Here is a 19,254-nt window from a genome sequence, read left to right on the forward strand (position 1 = left end):
GTTAAAATTCTTTTCCTCAGAACCCTCCCCAGTCAAGTCAGGTGTGCCCCAGGGCTCTGTCCTGGGGCCCCTCCTCTTCATAGTATATCTCCTCCCTATCGGCAAAATCTTCCGCAAATTCAATATCCAGTTTCACTGCTTCACGGATGACACCCAGCTCTACATTTCCAGTAAGCCCAACTCAACTCTCCCACCATCCTCCCTTACACTCTGCCTCTCAGAAATCAAATCATGGTTCACCTCTAATTTCCTCAAACTCAATGGCAATAAAACTGAACTTCTTCTAGTTGGCACTAAATCCACCATCTCAAAATCTGACAGCTTTTCTTTAACTATTGACAGCGCCATAGTCTCCCCCTCCCCTCATGTCAAGAGTCTGGGTGTCATCCTCGACAGCTCACTTTCTTTTCAAGCTCACATTAATAACATAATTCGGTCAGTATACTTCCATCTACGTTCCATAAACCGTCTTCGCCCCTCCCTTACCCCTCACACTGCCGCCATTCTCGTCCACAGCCTCGTCACCTCCCGTCTCGACTATTGCAATTCACTTCTTTATGGTCTCCCCAACAAACTCCTTCATAAACTGCAACTGGTTCAGAATTCAGCAGCCCGTATTATCACCAGAACCCCTTCCTTTAACCACATCACCCCGGTTCCCCAACAGCTTCACTGGCTCCCAGTTAAATTCAGGTCCATCTTCAAAATTCTCCTCCATACCTTCAAAGCAATCCATAACCTCTCTCCTCCATATATCTCAGACCTTATTAGTATTCACACCCCATCCCATCCTCTCTGATCTTCTTCTTCCATCCATGTTGCGGTTCCTTCTGCCCGTCCATGGGGAGCAGAGCTTTCAGCCACTCTGCTCCTTGTCTCTGGAACTCACTTCCCCCAGACATCAGGAACATCGACAGTTTTACCCTTTTCAAAACAAAACTCAAAACACACATGTTTAAATCTGCCTACAACCTCAGATTTTATTGAACTGTTTCTCTCTTTGTTGTTGCTTGTTTGGGTTTTATTATTGTTTTATTGTATTTTATTAAGTATTTTCTGTCAAGTGACCTTGGGTGTTCTGAAAGGCGCTTTTAAATAAAATGTATTATTATTATTATTATTTACTCGTGAAAAATCCCATAAAGTCATTGCTGCTGAGGGCTAAGGGATTAGATGGCTCAGAGCTATGATTCTGTGTAAGTTTGGCAACTGTACTGAAAAGGAATTTTGGATTATTCTCATTCTCCTCAATTAGCTATGAAAAATAAGCAATTCTAGCTTGTTGAAGCTTACTTTTTATAAAGCACAAGACTATTTTCCCAGGATAAGTAGGACTCCTGGTGTGTAGAGCACCATGCTCTCTCCAATTTTCTAGAGTTTTGTTTTAAAGTTTGTAGATCAGAATTAAACCAGGGAGCCAACTTCCTGTCCCTAATTACCTTCTTTTTTAAAGGGGCAACATCATCTAATGCCACACGTAAAGAAGAAGTAACATTTTGAACTAAATCATCAATTTGTGAAGGGCTAGAAATAAAAATATTGCCCTCTGCTGTTTTCAAAAAGTGGTCCGAGAGGACTGGATTATGTGGAAATATCGTTATTTCCCCACACTCTATGCCATAAGTCAGCACAAGGTCTAATGTACGATGGGAGGAGTGGGTGGAGCTATGTATTCTTTGGGTAAAACCAATTGTCATCGCCACCAGCGTGAATAAGAATCTTACTGTATTTATGCGTATCCTTAGCCAGCAGTTTCAGGTAAGATTTAAGCCTCCAAAGCTACAAAAATGCTACATTTATTACACGTTCCATTACCACTAAAGGAGGCAGAGGAGTAACTAATTATCTGACACAGAGAGCAAGAGATAGGAGATGGAAAAGCAGAGACAGAAGTAGCCATAGCTGTGCAATTGAGTCTAAGATATTACCAAAAGCTACATTGAGGCTATCCTTTTCAATGTCCATATGAATGTTAAAATCCCCCACTATATTGACCTTATCAGTATTTAGCACCAAATCAGATAAAAAATCAGAGATCTGATCCAAAAACTCTGAGTAAGGGCCTGGTGGACGATACAAAACTACAAACAAGAGTGGTTTTACAGTTTTACAATCTGGATTAGGAAAACTAAGAATAAGATTTTCAAAAGAACTGTAACTATTGATCGGTAAGGGATTGATTAATAGGTCTGAATGAAAAATGGTTGCTACTCCTCCTCCTCCTCCTCCTCGCCCTGTACTTCGAGCAATATGATGATTTAAATAATTTGAAGGAGTGGACTCGTTTAAGCTAACATAGTCCTCTTGCTGCAGCCAGGATTCTGTGAGAGAGCAAAGAAATCTGATTATCACAAATCAAGTCATTAACCAACAAAGTCTTAGAAAAAAATCAACCTAGTGTTCAACAACCCACATTTAATTTTTCTAGTTTTCTGCTCAGTTGAATTTGTTCTAATTTTTATGATTTCCACGATTGGCTTTATTAATCCTGATTTTTAATCTGTGTGGTTTTGGCCGTGGACAGGACACTGTCTCTATGGGGTAGTGGGTGGGTAACAGTACAGAAGCTGCAGAGGGGTGTGTTAAAGTACAACTCTACCTCCTGGTCTGGACCCTGGGTTTTCATGGAGGACTAATAAAATTGGCCATGTTCCTAGAAAGAAGAGCTGCTCCATCTAAAGAGGGACGGATGCCGTCTCTTCACATCAGACCAGGTTTTCCCCAAAAAGTTTTCCAATTATCAATGTAGCCCACGTTGTTTTCAGGACACCACCTAGACAACCAGTGGCTGAAGAACAGCATGTCGTCACCGGTCCGATCAGGCAGGGGGCCAGAAAAAATTACGGAGTCTGACATTGTTTAGGCAAAATTACACACCGAAGCGACATTAATTTTAGTGACCTCCGATTGGTGCTGGCTTCTGTGCACTGGCTCCCGGTGTTTTTTCGGGCCAGATTTAAGATTTTGCTCCATGTTTTCAGGGTTCTGCAGGGCAGCTCTTCCCTATATCTGGCTGAACTGCTGCAGTGGGGTGTCCCTGCTCGTGCCCTTCACTCAGCTGAGCAGGAGCTGTTGGAGGTTCCCCACTCTAAACTGAGATCAAGGGGGGACAGGGCCTTCTCAGTAATGGCCGCTACACTGTGGAACAAGCTCCCTCTGACAGTGAAGCAAGCTTCACTTCAGGATTTTAAATCACGCCTTAAAACCCACTTTTATTGGCTATCTTTTCCCTAACATTGACAGTGGCTTTTACATTTTTATCATTTGTAGTGCAGTTTTTAATTGCTTTTATTTGTCTGGTTTTCTTTTTACTGAATAGGAAAAGTAGGAATAGGAAGGGAAAAGTGTCTGTGTTAATGAGATTTGTGAGCAGAAAGATGAAAAATTCACTCCTTAAGCAGGCAAAAAAGTTGAAAGGATCTGAGGTCTATGTAAATGAGCATCTGACAAAGTATAATGCAGAAATTGCAAAGAAAGCCCGTTTTCTGAGAAAGCAGAAAAAGATCCAGGGTACCTGGACTGCAAATTGTAAAATTTTTGTTAAATTGAATGGAACTCCAGAAGAAGCAAAGATACTGGTGATTAAAAGTTTAGAAGATTTGGATCAATTTCAGTGAAAGAGATGATGGGATGGAGGAATGGAATGTGTAGATTAAAATATGAGGATAATGAAATTTCATTTAGGACTTGATCTTTCAATGATATTTGGATTTTGAAACATGATTAGTGTGAGGGAGATTAGAAATTTACAATTGACAGGATGACAAATGAACTACATATTGACACAAATATAGGCTGTAAAGATAGGTTTTGGGACTTTGACAGCAATATTGATCCTGATTACAATTTCTTTAATAATGAAATACATGAATGTAATTATTACAATGAAGAACAATTCAATATAAAGATGAAGTCAGAAAATAGTTTGACAATAGCTCATTTCAATAGCAGAAGCTTATATGCAAATTTTGACGCCATCAAGGAATATATAGCACAATTCAAGAAACCATTTACGGTCATTGCCATATCAGAGACATGGATAACACATAAAAAGGAAGGAAATTTTGAATTGTATGGATATGACTTTATCCACCAAGACAGAATAAGAAAAAAAGGAGGAGGGGTGGCACTTTATATTGACAAAAATCTTAATTACAAAAAAGCAGAAATGATGACGACTACTATTGAGGGAGTGATGGAATGTGTAACAGTAGAAATAAGCATGAAAAAGAAGACGAACATATTAGTAAGCTGTATATATAGAACACCAGGCTCTAAGATTGAAACATTTAAGAATAAAATGGAGGAGATGGTTACAAATTTGTACCAGAAGGGAGTGTTTATTTGTGGAGATTTCAATATAGACTTGCTAAATCCAAATAAAAACAAAAGTACAGAGGAATTTATTGATATAATGTACAGTCTAGGTTTATTTCCATTGATAACCAGACCGACTAGAATAACATTACACTGCACTACTTTAATAGATAATATATTCACTAATATAATGGAAGAAAAGGTGGAAAGTGGGTTATTAATAAGCGATATCAGTGACCATCTACCGGTTTTTGCTTCTTATGACTGTCATTATAAAAATGAAACAGAAGGAACTAACTATATGTATAAAAGAATGAAACAGAACAGAGGTTAAATAGTCTTAAAAATGATCTATTAGAACAAGATTGGAATATTGTTTATGAAAAAAATGAAGTAGACCAAGCATATGATACCTTTTTAAATATATTTAAAAGTCAATTTGACAGAAACTGTCCAGTTATCAAAAATATTCAGAGGAATAAGTATAAAGAAAAACCGTGGATGACCAAAGGTCTACAAAATGCATGCAATAAAAAAAACACACTTTACAGAGAATTTATAAAAAACAGAACGACAGAAGCAGAACAAAAGTACAAAAGATATAAAAACAAACTCATAAATATAGTGAGAAGCTGTAAACGTGAATATTTTATTAAAAAGTTAGAGCACAATAGAAACAACATAAAAGGCATCTGGAAAGTATTAAATGGCGTAATTAGGAAAGAGACAGGGAATAATAACTATCCACAACATTTTATAGAGAGAAAAAATAATATTACAAACATGAATGAAGCAGTGGATGAATTCAACAAATATTTTGTAAACATAGGATCTAAATTGGAGGAAAAAATAATAGTTGATAAGATACAAACGGATGCCACAGAGTATGTTGAAAGAAATAAAAAGTCTGTTTTTTTAAGAGCAGTTGATGAGAAGGAGATTTATGAGATAGTTAGAAATATGAAGAATAAAACCAGTACAGACTGGAACGATATTGACATGAAAACACTGAAATATGTGATTGAGGGCATTGTAAAACCATTAACACACATTTGTAATCTTTCTTTTCAAAAGGGTTTTTTTCCAAATAACATGAAAGTAGCAAGGGTAATTCCTATTTACAAGACAGGAGATAAGCATCAATTTACAAATTATAGACCTGTGTCAATACTATCACAATTTTCCAAAATATTAGAAAAACTGTTTGTTAAAAGATTCGATAATTTTGTTGATCAATGTGAGTTGCTGACGGAATGCCAGTATGGCTTCAGGAATAATAGGTCAACAGTCCAGGCACTGATTGATCTTAATGAGGAAATAACAGAATGCATTGACAAAAAGAAGCATGCAATAGGGTTGTTTTTAGATCTGAAGAAAGCTTTCGATACAGTAAACCATGATGTATTGATGAGAAAAATGGAAAAATATGGTTTCAGGGGTATAGTATTGGACTGGATAAAAAGTTATTTATCAAATAGACAACAATACGTGCAAATAAATCAACATAAATCAGGACTAAGAGAGATACAATGTGGGGTGCCTCAAGGATCAGTCTTAGGACCTAAACTATTCATAATGTACATAAATGACATTTGTAGGGTTTCACAAGTTTTGAAGTTTGTATTGTTTGCAGATGACACAAATGTTTTTTCTCGGGTGTGGAATTGCAACAGGTTCTGGATGTGGTCACACAGGAAATAAATAAATTAAAAAAATGGTTTGATGTAAATAAACTGTCACTAAATTTAGAGAAAACAAAATTTATGTTGTTTGGTAATGAAAGAAGACACAATGAATTAGATATAGTAATTAATAATGTAAAAATTGAGAGAGTATATGAAATAAAATTTCTTGGGGTGGTCATAGACAGCAGAATCTGTTGGAAGCCACACATCAAATATGTTGGGGGAAGCTTGCACGGGGCATTGCTTTATTGGGGAAAGCTAAGTATATTTTTAATCAGAAAGCACTTTATATGTTATACAATACGATGCTACTGCCATATTTGAGCTATTGTGTAGAGGTCTGGGGAAACACGTACAAAAGTCATTTACAGACATTAACAACAATGCAGAAAAGGGCTATCAGATTAATAACAAATGCAGGATATTTGGATCACACAAATGAACTTTTTATTAAAACACGGATAATGAAGTTCCAGGACTTGGTTAAATACAAAACAGCACAAATAATGTATAAAGTAAGAAATAAATTAATGCCTGATAAAATACAGAAACTGTTCACAGAGAGAGAAGGAGGATATAACCTGAGAGGAACACTAAACTTAAAGATACATAAGTTTAGAACAACATTAAAACAGATGTGTATCACAATAATTGGGGTTAAATTATGGAACAATTTAGAAGAAGAAATTAAAGTAAGTACAAATATAAATGTGTTTAAAATGAATTATAAAAAACATATTCTGAACAAGTATATAGTAGAAAATAGATGATTTATGTGAGTGTCCTTTATTCTAAGGAAAAGTAAATTGTATCAATTGTAAAAAGATGTTTTTTTTTCTTTTGTTGTTTTTTTTCCATATAATTTGGTGGTTTTTGGTGACTTGTACCATTTTGTTTGTTTTAATGTCGGTTTTGTGTTAGATTTAGTAAACAAGTAAAAATTACTTGTATAAAGGGGTAGGGACATATAAGTTTCCACTTCAGCCTACTCCTTTTCAAACACAGAAGAAGGGATGATATGTATTTTTTCTGTTTGTGGTATTTTTTAAAAAAAATGTATGTTTTCTTTGTTTGAAATAAACTAAACTAATTCAAAAAATTTTTTATTAAATATGTTGTTTTTATTATTACTCTGGTTATTATGTCCTCTTCAGCACCTTGGGCCTCCGCTAAGGTGGTAGAAGGTGCTTTTTAAACAAACGAAATGGATCTTACTTCTGGACCACGTCTCACTCTTCTCTTCTATCCAACCAACCCGTTCTCCACCGCTCACCTGCTCTCCTTCTACATCCTGCTCCAGAGTTCCACCAGAAGATTCCCTGAGCCTGGCCGTCACTCTCAGACCTGACCTCTCCCCCTCACAAGCTTGCTTCTCCCGCCAGAGCTGTGAGCTCAGTTTATTTGTCTTTGGCTTCCTCACCTGCTAACACTGTAGCATACCCAAAGGTCAAGGTTACATCACAAATGACCAGAAACTAACTTTATTTTGCAGACACAAACATCCCATCTGTCTGGCCTCCAAACAAGAAGCACCGAACAAGACCTTGTGACCGAATAAGGAAGCCAGACGAGACCCTGAATAAAGTTCATCTTCCTTGAATCATAAATGACTTTACAACTTTATAGGTTGATTTAATCAAATGTGTTGAATAAACAAGATGTTTAAATCCTAAAGTGATTGAATAATGTGTGCATTAATCAATGATGTGTTAAACAGAATTTTTGTCCTGCAATGATTTATTTCAGATCTTAAACTACACCAGATCCGTATTTGTTGATTCAACAAGTTAATCTGTCAGTATACTCATACACATTTTAACATTATTAATAATGTTTAACATTTTTGCTTCGCATTCCTGTTAAAAGCATTTCCACTTCACACTGAGAATAAACCTCTCAGTATTTGAGTGAAGGCGTGACTGCTGGGGGATTTTGGTAATGCTTTTAAACGGGTCAAATTCTGATTTGGTAAGTTTATAAACAATGAGATTGATAAAACAGGAATTACTTCCTGATCTAGTCAGTTTCCAGCTGCCTCCTGGTTCGGCCAAACCGGTGAGCAAGTATTTTGAGACCTCAGGTCAAAGCATTGCTCTGCAACGCTTGTGGGTGATTTCAGACACAATGGCTCTTTTAAGAGCCACCGAACAGCCTTAGATGCAAAATAGACACTCCAGCTTCCTGCCGTCACCTGGAGATAACCCTGACTTGGCGGGTCATACTCTGAGCTCGATACGGGCTCCGATACCAGAGGTCCACTCCATCAGCGGTGTCCAGCTCAACCTCCTGACCCCTGGATCGCTTGGGGATCTTCACACAAGGGTGTGTAGACCGGCACAAATTGCCTCGGATGGTATTTTATTTAGCTTATACATACAGATAAATTGATTTTACAACCCAGACTCCACAATCTCTCTCAGATATTTAAGAAAGGATTTGCAAAAACACCGAGCTCACATTCCATCATCTGTTATCTACACAACTATCATTTCATTCTTTGCCATGCACAATAATTTAGTTTAGAAAAATAGTATTAAAATCATTTTATAAACTATTCTTGACTCTGAATTAGTATGAAGTGTATATGCTCCCTGAATACGTCAAAGAAACTAAAATCTTCTAATTAAACATTTGTTAGGTTAGATGCCCTACTAGCACTCAACTTAAGGCTCAGATATTCACACAAGAAGATGAAATAGTTATTTGATATCTTATTATCACTTTTGAGTATTTTATAATCCCTTAAGATCCATAAGTTTTGCTGATTTCGTAATTACACAATGCAATAAAGAATAATGACTCTGTGACTCTATCATTTAATCAAAGTATTAAGGACCTCATTCAGGAGTCTCCCATTTTATAGAACTGAATAAAGAATGCTTATTCTTGCATGCTATATAATGAAACCACCATTTATTTACTCACCATGATTAGACAACTAATGCTTCACATAGATATTTAAATGCCTTTGACATATTTTCATTACAGGTTGAAGTAAAATACATGTTTAAACGCTGCATGAGAAGTTACACTCTTAAACTCAGCAGCAAGGGCCACTAGAGCATTACATGAGTTAATGGTGGCCCAGGTCAAAGTGCACAAAGAGATAGGGCGCCAGACCCCAGAAGGGACTGGGAGACTTACAACCCTGATGAGGGCCGAGTGTCTCAGTTAGAAAAGAGCAATAAATAAAAGGAAGTGTGTTTTTGTGCTGACATGCCTGGAAATGAGATGATCTTCATCCTATAGAAAGAGGGACACCAGCCGACCAATGGGAAGAGACCACATTTGCACATTTCCTCAGTGATTGTTATAGTATAAAATCTGGGTCAGGAGACAGGCTTCAGTCGAACTCCCAAAGAATCCTCTGAAGGTGATGTATGGTGGTTAGGGACTTAGACGGTGATGGACCCAGGATCCTGTAAGCTGTGATCATTTTCTGTGGCTTGTCAGGGTTTAACTTTAAACAACTGTTTTCATTGTCTTTTATTATTCACCTAGGAACACGTACTCACCACATTCAAAGACCAATCAGATTAATATTTCATATTTATATGGAATTATCACATCTTATTGATCATTTAATGTAGTCGATCTTTAACGCTACAACACTGACTTGTGTCTGTTTCTAGACCCTCTCCCTCGGACCAGTGGATTGCTGTGTTCATCACCTCCCTTTGGATGGTGCTTCTAAATCTTTTCTTATTTTACTCACCCTTTGTCTTGCCTCCTTATTCTGTATGTCTAGGGTCAGAAAATTACCCCAAATCATGACATTCATGGGGGTTGGAGGAGGAAGACGAAGGAACATAAATCAATGTTTTATCAGTTTAATTTGACATAAACATGCTTTTTTGATAATCCTTGTCTTTGAGTGCAGAAAAAAAGTATAACTAAAAACAAGCGACATGCAGGGAAATAGCTGGCAAGCCGAGTTGACGCATGTTTGCGTATGCGCCGTGAGCGGTTCTGGTGCTTTTTGGGTGTGATGCACTCAATGATCGACGCGCAAAATAGCAAACACGTCTGAAAATCGGGAGCTGGTCATGTGGTGTTAATCGCCTCTCGTAACCACCTGTATGCTATACAACGCTGAATATTCCACAAGTAATGAATACCACTGATGCTTTTTATTTAAAACTGACTTGCTCATGTGTAATTTGGTTATTCCACATTCAGTGTTAATGCAGAAATATGTTTGTTTCCAAATTTAAAGGAGCATGGGGCAGGATGAAGAAACGAAACTCATTAGCGACGCACTCGGCGCTGTGAGTAACTGCAGCCCGGCACGAGAGCGCGCACAAACTCTTCACTAGAAAAAAAAAGTTACAGTGATGTACGGCCAGAGCGCAGCTCGAACAAGGCACCGTGTCGAGCGATGAAGTAAGTAACATTGTTACTTTAGTCTAATATTTGTAAAATTCCATGACAACATTAGCATTTTAATTTAGCCATGACACTCGTGATGTAAAGCAAGTGCTCCTTCCTATGAAATATTCATAAGCCAGTTTTGTGACTGGCGCGCAAGACAGTAACATGATGCTACTTTATTAGCATAAGGCTTTGTGGCTGCAGGTGATTTCTGATGTTTTTAGACCAGTTACAGTTATTATTTTGCACTAAGCTTGCTAACAAGCTAATGTTATTGTTTATTCATCATGTAAGAACATCCAATTTCAAGTCACTGACATCATTTGTGAAACTATTACAGGACAGGCATCACAACAATGTAAATAAGAACATAAATATCAATGTTTAGTTCAAAAATGCATCAAAATAAAATCATAATATCAACAAGACCTACAGGGTAATACAGTCATTTTTATCATTACTGTCATTGATTTTCAGGAATTCACATTGGAAGGAGTGATGGAAGACAGTTCAGATGGAGTGTGCCCGAGCCTGCCACAGAATTTGATGTGTCGTGGGAAAGTCTGAGACCAGGGGCTAAAGGAAAGGGGAGAGGAAAAGGTCGCTCCGAGGGTCGGGGAAGGACACGCTCAAGGGGTGAGGGCAGCAGGTCGAGGTCCAGAGCTCCTTCAAGAAGACCAGGGCGCCGGGGTAGGCAGCGAGGACCGCTACTGGAGATCCTTCCTGCCAACAGCCATTGTAATATACAACAACTCTTTGATGACTTGATTATTATTATTATCCTGAGCTACTACAGCAATCAATTTCCCTCTGGGATTAATAAAGTATTTTTGAATTGAATTGAATTGAATTGAATAACAGTTCTATTCTGTTATGAAAACAATAAATAAAAGTAGAATTAATATATTGTTTTAAGACTTTGGAGTTTTAAAAAAGAGTGTAGATAAGAAGACATTGCAACTCACACACTGTTGAGTAAGTTGTTTGCTTGGTCCTCATCAATTTGGACTGCATCCGTAGCTAGATCCATGGATTTGAAACTACAGACAACACAGTAATATTTGTTGTACGTAAAGATAAATACTGGAACTCACCTGAAATGGTGCTGATTCTAAAGAGATAAATGTGGAGCCTAATACATCTGTCATTAATTATTTCTGCAAATAACAACAATCTGCTGTGAATTGACACTTCACAACATAAATAAATATATATAATGACCTATATTTGCTTATCTATTGTGTTTTTATCTTTTTTGCACATAGTACAGCAGTAATTTCCTGCGTATATGGCAAGACTTCTCATGAACAAATTTACCTTTCTTCAAAAGGATCCAAATCTAGGTCATCAGCTAAGGCCTCAACACCAGCCATTAGAAAATCTTCCCTGTAAAGATAATGTCAGAAGTGTTTGGTGGTGTGATGTTAGTTCTGAACCAAGTGTGGATATGCAAGGTGTAATTTAATGAATGAAATATCATATCACAAAAACGTGAATATTTGTTTTACAGAAAAGATACTAACCCCTCAGACACTGGTTCAGTTGGAGATAATCGATGCGACATTTTAGCTGCTGTTCTCTTACTGGGTGTCGAGGTTGACTGCACATAACCTCCCTGAATTGCAGTTTCAGGAGCCTGCTTCTTCCGGTAGCTGGAAAACACATTTTTAAACAAAAATGTCAACAAGTTGGTTGAGACTCTACACCTTCTGTTTACATAGATCAATAATGGCTAAGCTTCTTTACCTGTGGTACAACTAGTAATATGAAAATCCAGGTCAGTTATAAAAACATTTATTTATCATTTTCACAAACATATTTTATTCTGACCTACATTCAACAAGACAAATTTAGAAAAATAAACACAAACTTCTGCACAACTTTACTTTTAGTCAAACGTGTAGTAATGGCTGACTAGTTATTTACTCTTTTGTAGCACAGCAATAACGTTAGGAAAAGATATTCCAATGGGGTTCTGTTACACAAACCCCACGAATAACATTATCTACTGAAGTAACAGTCCTGCTTAGAGGTTGGACTGTAGATCAAATATGACATAATTCTAAAGACTCATCTTTGGTTTGGAAAATGTCCGTTCTCTTCTGTGGTACATACAAACTGAAGCGTGATCACAGCTAACATGCTACCGCACGCTAGCTCTCTCCGACTCGGTGACGTCATATAATCAAATCAAGCTCTGTTTACTTTTCTCGTCAGAGTAAACGGAGCATCCATTTATCTCCAAACACAAGCGGTGTGTCATCCACAAAACATAGAAGTGATCTATTACTCCTTAGTTACTTTTAGCTTTTTCAAACTGATCAGGAAGCCATATGCTAAACACCGTTAGCTTAGATAAGTTTCTTGTTCATCTGCACAAAGATTTGTTAGATTACCTAAATCAGTATTATCTAAATCCATAGGTTTTATTTTCTTTTCTTAAATTGTGGAGAAACAGCTCTGATATGTTTACCTACTCGTTACTGAAACCTACAGCAGACATAAGGAGACCAGCTAATACAACACTTACCTCGTCACTAGAAAATGCACCATGTCCGCATCCTTTTCAGGCCCAAATTGAGTTGAACCAGCCTCATTCTTCCAGAGCGTACCCAATACATATTCGGGTCCCTGACCGACTTTTATATTTTCCTTTTGACTCTCGAGATGCCGCTGATAAAACCTTCTTCTTTGTGCCACTCTTTAGTGGGCTTTGAGTTGCGCTTGGTCGTTTGCTAGTTGTAGAATCCATTTCCAGGGTTCTTCCTCTTCTGTTTGAGGGTTTAACGTGGCTAGTAGTGAAAGACGCATTACCGCCACCTAGCAAGCTTCCAAATGTTTTTCCGGGTTTGAACCTTGTCGAGAACGCGCTTGAAGCGTCAATTAACGTCACATCCGTAAAACAGCGCGGGAAATTCGGATCAGGAATGTTTTGCATTTTGCAGCACACAGCCTGATTAACAAAATGGAATGATAAACTGGTTTCATCATTCTTTTTAGTTTAAAATGCTTCATCACCCATAAGCTTCACAAGAATGAACATGTATCCTATTTACTTCTTGTTTTTGGACAATTCCTGCCCCATGCTCCTTTAAAGGTTCAAAATTTCATATATGTTAATAAAGAAAATGTGCAAATTTGCCGTCACTTTTTCAAAAAATATTAAGTTTGGCCCTCGACTCCGTCCCAGAGTTTCATTTCAGCCCAGTGTGAGTTTGAGTTTGACACCCCTGGTCTAGCACAAGGTAGGGAACCCTGGTCCTGGAGAGCCGTTGTTGAGCACGTTTTAGAAGTTTCCCTTCTTAGGTTACCCTTGAGTCACATGCTTAGCAGCTCATCAGACTCTGCAGAAGCAGGGTTATCACCTGCTGATTTAAATCAGGTGTGTTGAAGAAAGGAAACCTCTAAATCGAGCTGGGTAGCGGTTCTCAGTGGCGGCTGGTGAAAAATATTTTTGGTGGGGCTGTGCTATTTTTTTATTTTTAAACAAACTTGTGCTTTCTGAGCTTTGTGCACAACTTCACTATTTCCTGAATTAAGCACAGCTCTTTTATTTCCTGTCTTACATCATTGGACAAACTGATTAATCCAGGTGTGTCTGACTATTGGCACGCTGCCTTGCGGACCAAGGTTGAAAAATACTGCATTAAATTGCACATAAAATAACACGACCATAAATGGTAAATAGGCAATGCAAGAGGCAAGTAACAAAAACATTTTGTTTAATTTCAACATTTGAGTGAACATGAAAAATTATGAGCAGGTCACTGTTACAATAATGGTAGTAAACACTACTTAGACAAAATGCCAGAAATTTACACTGTTGGGACTTATGGAAAGTGGAAACACTTTCATAGGAAATAATGTCATCAGTATCCTCTTACAAATGTCATATTTCCCACTTCCCAAGCTGGGAAATTTGTTTGCTGCAGCAGAAGTGTAACAAGTAAAATGGAATCAGATTGATGTATGTACAAATTTACCTGAAATTCACATTTACATGATTAAATATGTATAATAGGTATGTGTGTTGAAATTAGTTTTTACAGTTATTGCACATTAAACATGTTATTAAACAAATGTCCCGGTTTGTGGGACAACCAAGGATTTCTGATTCTGATTGTCTTGTTTACAGAAATGTAATGTACAGCTTACCTCTGCACCCGGCTGCTGTTCTCCCTGTCCAAACGTCCTCCGTTTCTTTGTTGGCTGCTGCACTGATGCGCTGCATTCCTCAGTCAGAGAATGAATGGAGTCCCCAATGAGACACAAGTTCCACATCCACCTTCTGTGGATCCCAGCCGTTTTGAATAACAAACACAGAAAGCAAAATAACGCATTAGCGTGATTGCATCCAGCTAGCCACTGCTTCCTGGTGTACCAATTTCGGGAGAAGCGTCGTGTGTACAGTTTACCCTTCTCCTTGACCTGCTGGCTTATCTTTACGTCGGGCTGATCTGGTCCAAGCTCTTTGACATTAAGTTTTTCCACCATAGTTCTCCTCTCGAACGGATACTGGAGAAGAGACCGAACTGAATTCAGTGGCTGCTGAAATCCGGTATCCATGTTGTAGGCGCACTGTCTACGTCTGCGTCACGACCGTCAAAACGTGCTGGAGTCGAGACTCTCCGAGTTCTACCGAACATCAACGAAAGCCTTGGCGGTAGCTCTATCACCCATCATCCTTCTGAAACGTTCTGAAACGTCGACGCTGATTGGATACATTCCCATTCCTACCCTTTGATTTTCTTGTCAGCAATTGGACAGCTGGTCCCGTCCTGTTTGGGCCATTGAAAAACAGCACACAGCCTCCACCGCTCGGCAGAGACCGGCAGAGACCAATATATATATATATATATATATATATATATATATATATATGATTTATTTTTGTTACAAAACACACAATTAACTTAGAATATGTGATTATTGTTAATTTTATTTATTTATTTTTAAAATAAAAATTAAAAATACAGGGGAAACTGGGAGGGCGGCGCCCTATCGCCCTCTACTGGCCAGCCGCCACTGGCGGTTCTCCAGGATCAGGGTTGTAACATCTCATCTTGCTACATCTCAGACGAGCCAGTGGTCAGTGTGCCACACTGATCCAGATAATGGTCTCCATCAGAATCGTCTTAATAATTATTTTAGAGCTTAGAAAAAGACTTTTCAGTTTGATTAAAGTGTGTACACCAATCCATATTTATTCTGTGGAGAAGTAATTATTGAGTAAAACTAGTATCAGATAAATTATATGGATGTGCATACAGTTTATGCAGGATATGGATCATAAAAACATGTTAATACAACGAATAAACTGTGAAAAAAAACATGTTTAGATAAAAACCGAATCCTACTCATCAGAGTAACCCTAAAACAGCTTTAAGTCTTGTGCAGTTTCTAATTAAGGGACTATTTTACTTCCCAGCTCATTTTCTGTCATGTGTTTTCATTTCAATATTAACGTGTTGCAGTCTATTGATACAGCATCATTACTGATAATATAGTACTGCTAATTTGTTATTACATAGAAAACAACTGAAAAGAAATGATATAATGTTTATAAACAGAAACACTGTTTCAAAACACAAGATAAAATACATTAAAGCTGTGGTACAAAAGTAGTTTTACAAGTTTTAATTCACTTTAAAAATCCTGATTTTTACAATCTGACCTATGAGAAAAAGTGAAAAACCTTTCATAATTAATTTTTCTCCCAAGTCCCTCTACTGGCCTCTACAGCTAAACGAATCGTTTACGCGAGCCTCCAGCGTTGACCAGTAGTTTTGTTTTCACTAGACTGAGCTGTCACTTACCGAGGACCCTCTTCAGTACAGCGAGCCGTGCACAGTGCTGACGTGGCTCAGCAGATGATTGGAGCTTCGTGAAATACGGGGGCTCAAACTGATGGAGAGTTGGCAGAGTTTATTTCTTGGACAAGTACTAAGTAAGTGATTTTATTTTAGTGTATTGTAACATATTTTCTTAATTTAAATATAAGAAATAAAAGTGCAGATGCGTAGTTTATCTGCCTCCAAACTACAGATTTGAATAAAAGTGACTAGCAGCTCCTGCAGAACCCAATGAAGGCTGAGGGGGATGGATGTGTAAAATAAGAAAGGACTAGTTAACGTTGAAGTGTCTTTCAGGATAATTCATTTGTTTAGCCTGTTTAGCTTAATATGGACTTTTTGTACATTCAGGTAAAAATGTGCTGTCTGTAAAATGAAGAGTTACAACTGGATAAAATAGATGATTAATCCCTCTGATTTACAGGAAAAATGATATCCACCCATTCATTCATCCATTCTCTTCTGCTTATCTGGAGACAGGTCGCAGGGGCAGCAACCTAAGCAGAGAGGCTTCCCTCTACCCAGCCACTTGGGCCAGCTCCTCTATGGGAATCCTAAGGCGTTGGCTAGCTGAGAGACATAGTCCCTCCAGAATGTCCTGGGTCTTCCTTTGGGTCTCCTCCCATTTGGGCATACCCGGAAAACCTCACCAGGGAGGCATCCTAACTGGGTGTCCGATCCACCTCAACTTTCTCCTCTTAATGTAGAGGAGCAGCAGATCTACTCTCAGCCCCTCCCAGATTTCTCACCCTAGCTCAGGAGAACCCAGCCACTCTGCAGTGAAAACTCATTTCGGACGCTTGTATCCATGATCGGTCATACCCAAAGTTCGTGGTGAGGGTAGGAACGTAGACTGACGACAAATCCAGAGCTTCGGTACAACGCCTGCATCACTGCTGATGCAGAACCAATCCGCCTGTCGATCTCACGCTCCATCTTTCCAAGAACCGCAGCAATTTCCTAATGTTGTGATTCTCGCACATGTGGCAATAAAACCCTTCTAATTCTGATTTCCCTCACTTGCAAACAAGACCCTGAGATACGTAAACTCCTTTACTTGGGATAGGACCTCATCCTTGACCTGGAGAAGACATTTTCCTACTCAAGACCATGGTCTTGAGTAGGAAAATGTCTGTTCTAATCTTATTTTGTGTTTTATTCATAGAGATGATTTGGAAGTAGAGGTGATGAAGAGGACATGAATAAACACAAGGTCATTTCTTCATTATTTCCACATTTATTTAAACAGCAATAGGGCATAAATGATAAAATGTTTGTGTCCACAGGACTGGACTATGAAGGTGGCCAAAAAGTACTCGTACATCCCAGAGCTTCAAACCATGGTGGTAAACAAACGCATGGCTTTCTCGCTGCTAAAAACCAGTGCTCGAGTCCCAGCACCATCAACACAGGAACTGCTAGAACATCACCAGACGGTGATGATAAAACGTATTCTGCCTTGTCTCGTCCCCAAATAAATACACTTCTAATTTGAACTGTTTTATTCTTACAGGTCGAGCTTTACAAGTTTGTGGGGCCAGAAAATAAAAAGAAAACATTCTGTCTGTTTTTACTGCGTGCAGTTGTTTTTACATCTATATATTTAAAAAATACGGATTATTTTTGCTCAAATCTGAAGTAATTATTTAGAGATGGTTGAAGTAGACGTCGAGAAGATTCTGATGTCCTGCAAGACGAGTCACATTTATGATAGTTTACAACTGTAATACAGAGGAGTTAGGATTTCCAACACAGAAAACAAACACATCACAGTAAAATGTTAATTAGTCATATCAAACAGACAATAATGTCAATGACTAATTAGGTCAAATCATTGATTATTCAGCCTTTATTTATATAGCGCCTTACAGACATGAAACACGGCACCCAGGCGCTTCACAGACTAAATAAAATCCAGACAGAATAAAAACAGTAGCATCATTTATATTAAAAAACTACAAATGTAAGACAAACGCCAAATCATAAAAGTAGGTTTTCAGCCTTGTTTTAAAAACCTCCAGAAAAGTGGAAGACCTTATGGACAGAAGAAGCTCGATCCAAAGTTTCGGGCCAGCTACTGGAAATACACTATCCCCAGCATAATTCAGAAATATAAATAATTATTATTTTGTTATTAATGTACAAAATGTCAAGTGAATGACCCCGAGCACCATCCAGCCAGAATCAGAACTATCCTAAAGAAGAACCAGTAGATGTGATGGTCTGGCCCTCACAGAGCCGTCACATTTCCTATTTATTGGGTTTATAGCGCCTCCTATCGTTGTTCCTGTCAAGAATGAACATTGTGGATAGGAGGAACTCATTTCAGATAGCTCTAATTCAAGTAAGAACTCTTATTTCACATAGGTACATTTGAAAGTCTATCCCTGCTGTATGTAGTTGTTTTTTGCATACCTGAACATACATTTATACTGGTACAAATTACATTTCAGATTAGCAGGACTATAGCCTTCCCAGAAACAGAGAATTTCTTGGTATCTGCTTTGATATTGTTGATTTCCTTTATTCCATTCCTCCTATCCACGTTACTGTCTTTGAGAGCCTGAAATTGTAACCAAGTTTCTCCTATAAATAGTATCGCTAAGATTTCAGTTTCTCCTATCTACAATGTCCATTCTTGCCAGATGTGATAAGAGGCACTATAAACCTAATACACATGCACAGGCATGTGACATAATTTGTCCTAGGAAGGATTACATTTCAGATATCTGAAATATTCATTGTGGTTGGTAGGAATTTTATTATGTCGTCATCGTCGTCTTCCTCCGCTTATCCGGGTCCGGGTCGCGGGGGCAGCATCCCAACTAGGAAGCTCCAGACCGTCCTCTCCCTGGCCACCTCCACCAGCTCCTCCGGCAGGACCCCAAGGCGTTCCCGGACCAGATTGGAGATGTAACCTCTCCAACGTGTCCTGGGTCGACCCGGGGGCCTCCTGCCGGCAGGACATGCCCGAAACACCTCCCCAGGGAGGCGTCCAGGAGGCATCCTGACCAGATGCTCAAACCACC

The 19,254-nt window shown here is 38.4% G+C and overlaps 1 long non-coding RNA gene across 2 annotated transcripts; it reads right to left on the minus strand.

Annotated features, from left to right (window-relative positions):
* Positions 1 to 7,668: 7,668 nt before the first annotated feature.
* LOC139068829 (uncharacterized) lies at positions 7,669 to 15,201 on the minus strand. Of its 2 annotated transcripts, XR_011520084.1 has the most exons (5): positions 14,789 to 15,201; positions 11,897 to 14,661; positions 11,691 to 11,759; positions 11,339 to 11,413; positions 7,669 to 11,096 (listed from the first exon to the last, which is right to left on the minus strand). It is a non-coding gene; the product is annotated as an uncharacterized lncRNA (long non-coding RNA). The 2 variants fall into 2 exon arrangements; XR_011520083.1 differs by lacking the exon at positions 7,669 to 11,096 and having other exon boundaries at positions 11,104 to 11,413.
* Positions 15,202 to 19,254: the final 4,053 nt, after the last annotated feature.

Source organism: Nothobranchius furzeri, chromosome 3 (genome assembly GCF_043380555.1).
Source record: "Nothobranchius furzeri strain GRZ-AD chromosome 3, NfurGRZ-RIMD1, whole genome shotgun sequence".
NCBI lineage: Eukaryota > Metazoa > Chordata > Actinopteri > Cyprinodontiformes > Nothobranchiidae > Nothobranchius > Nothobranchius furzeri.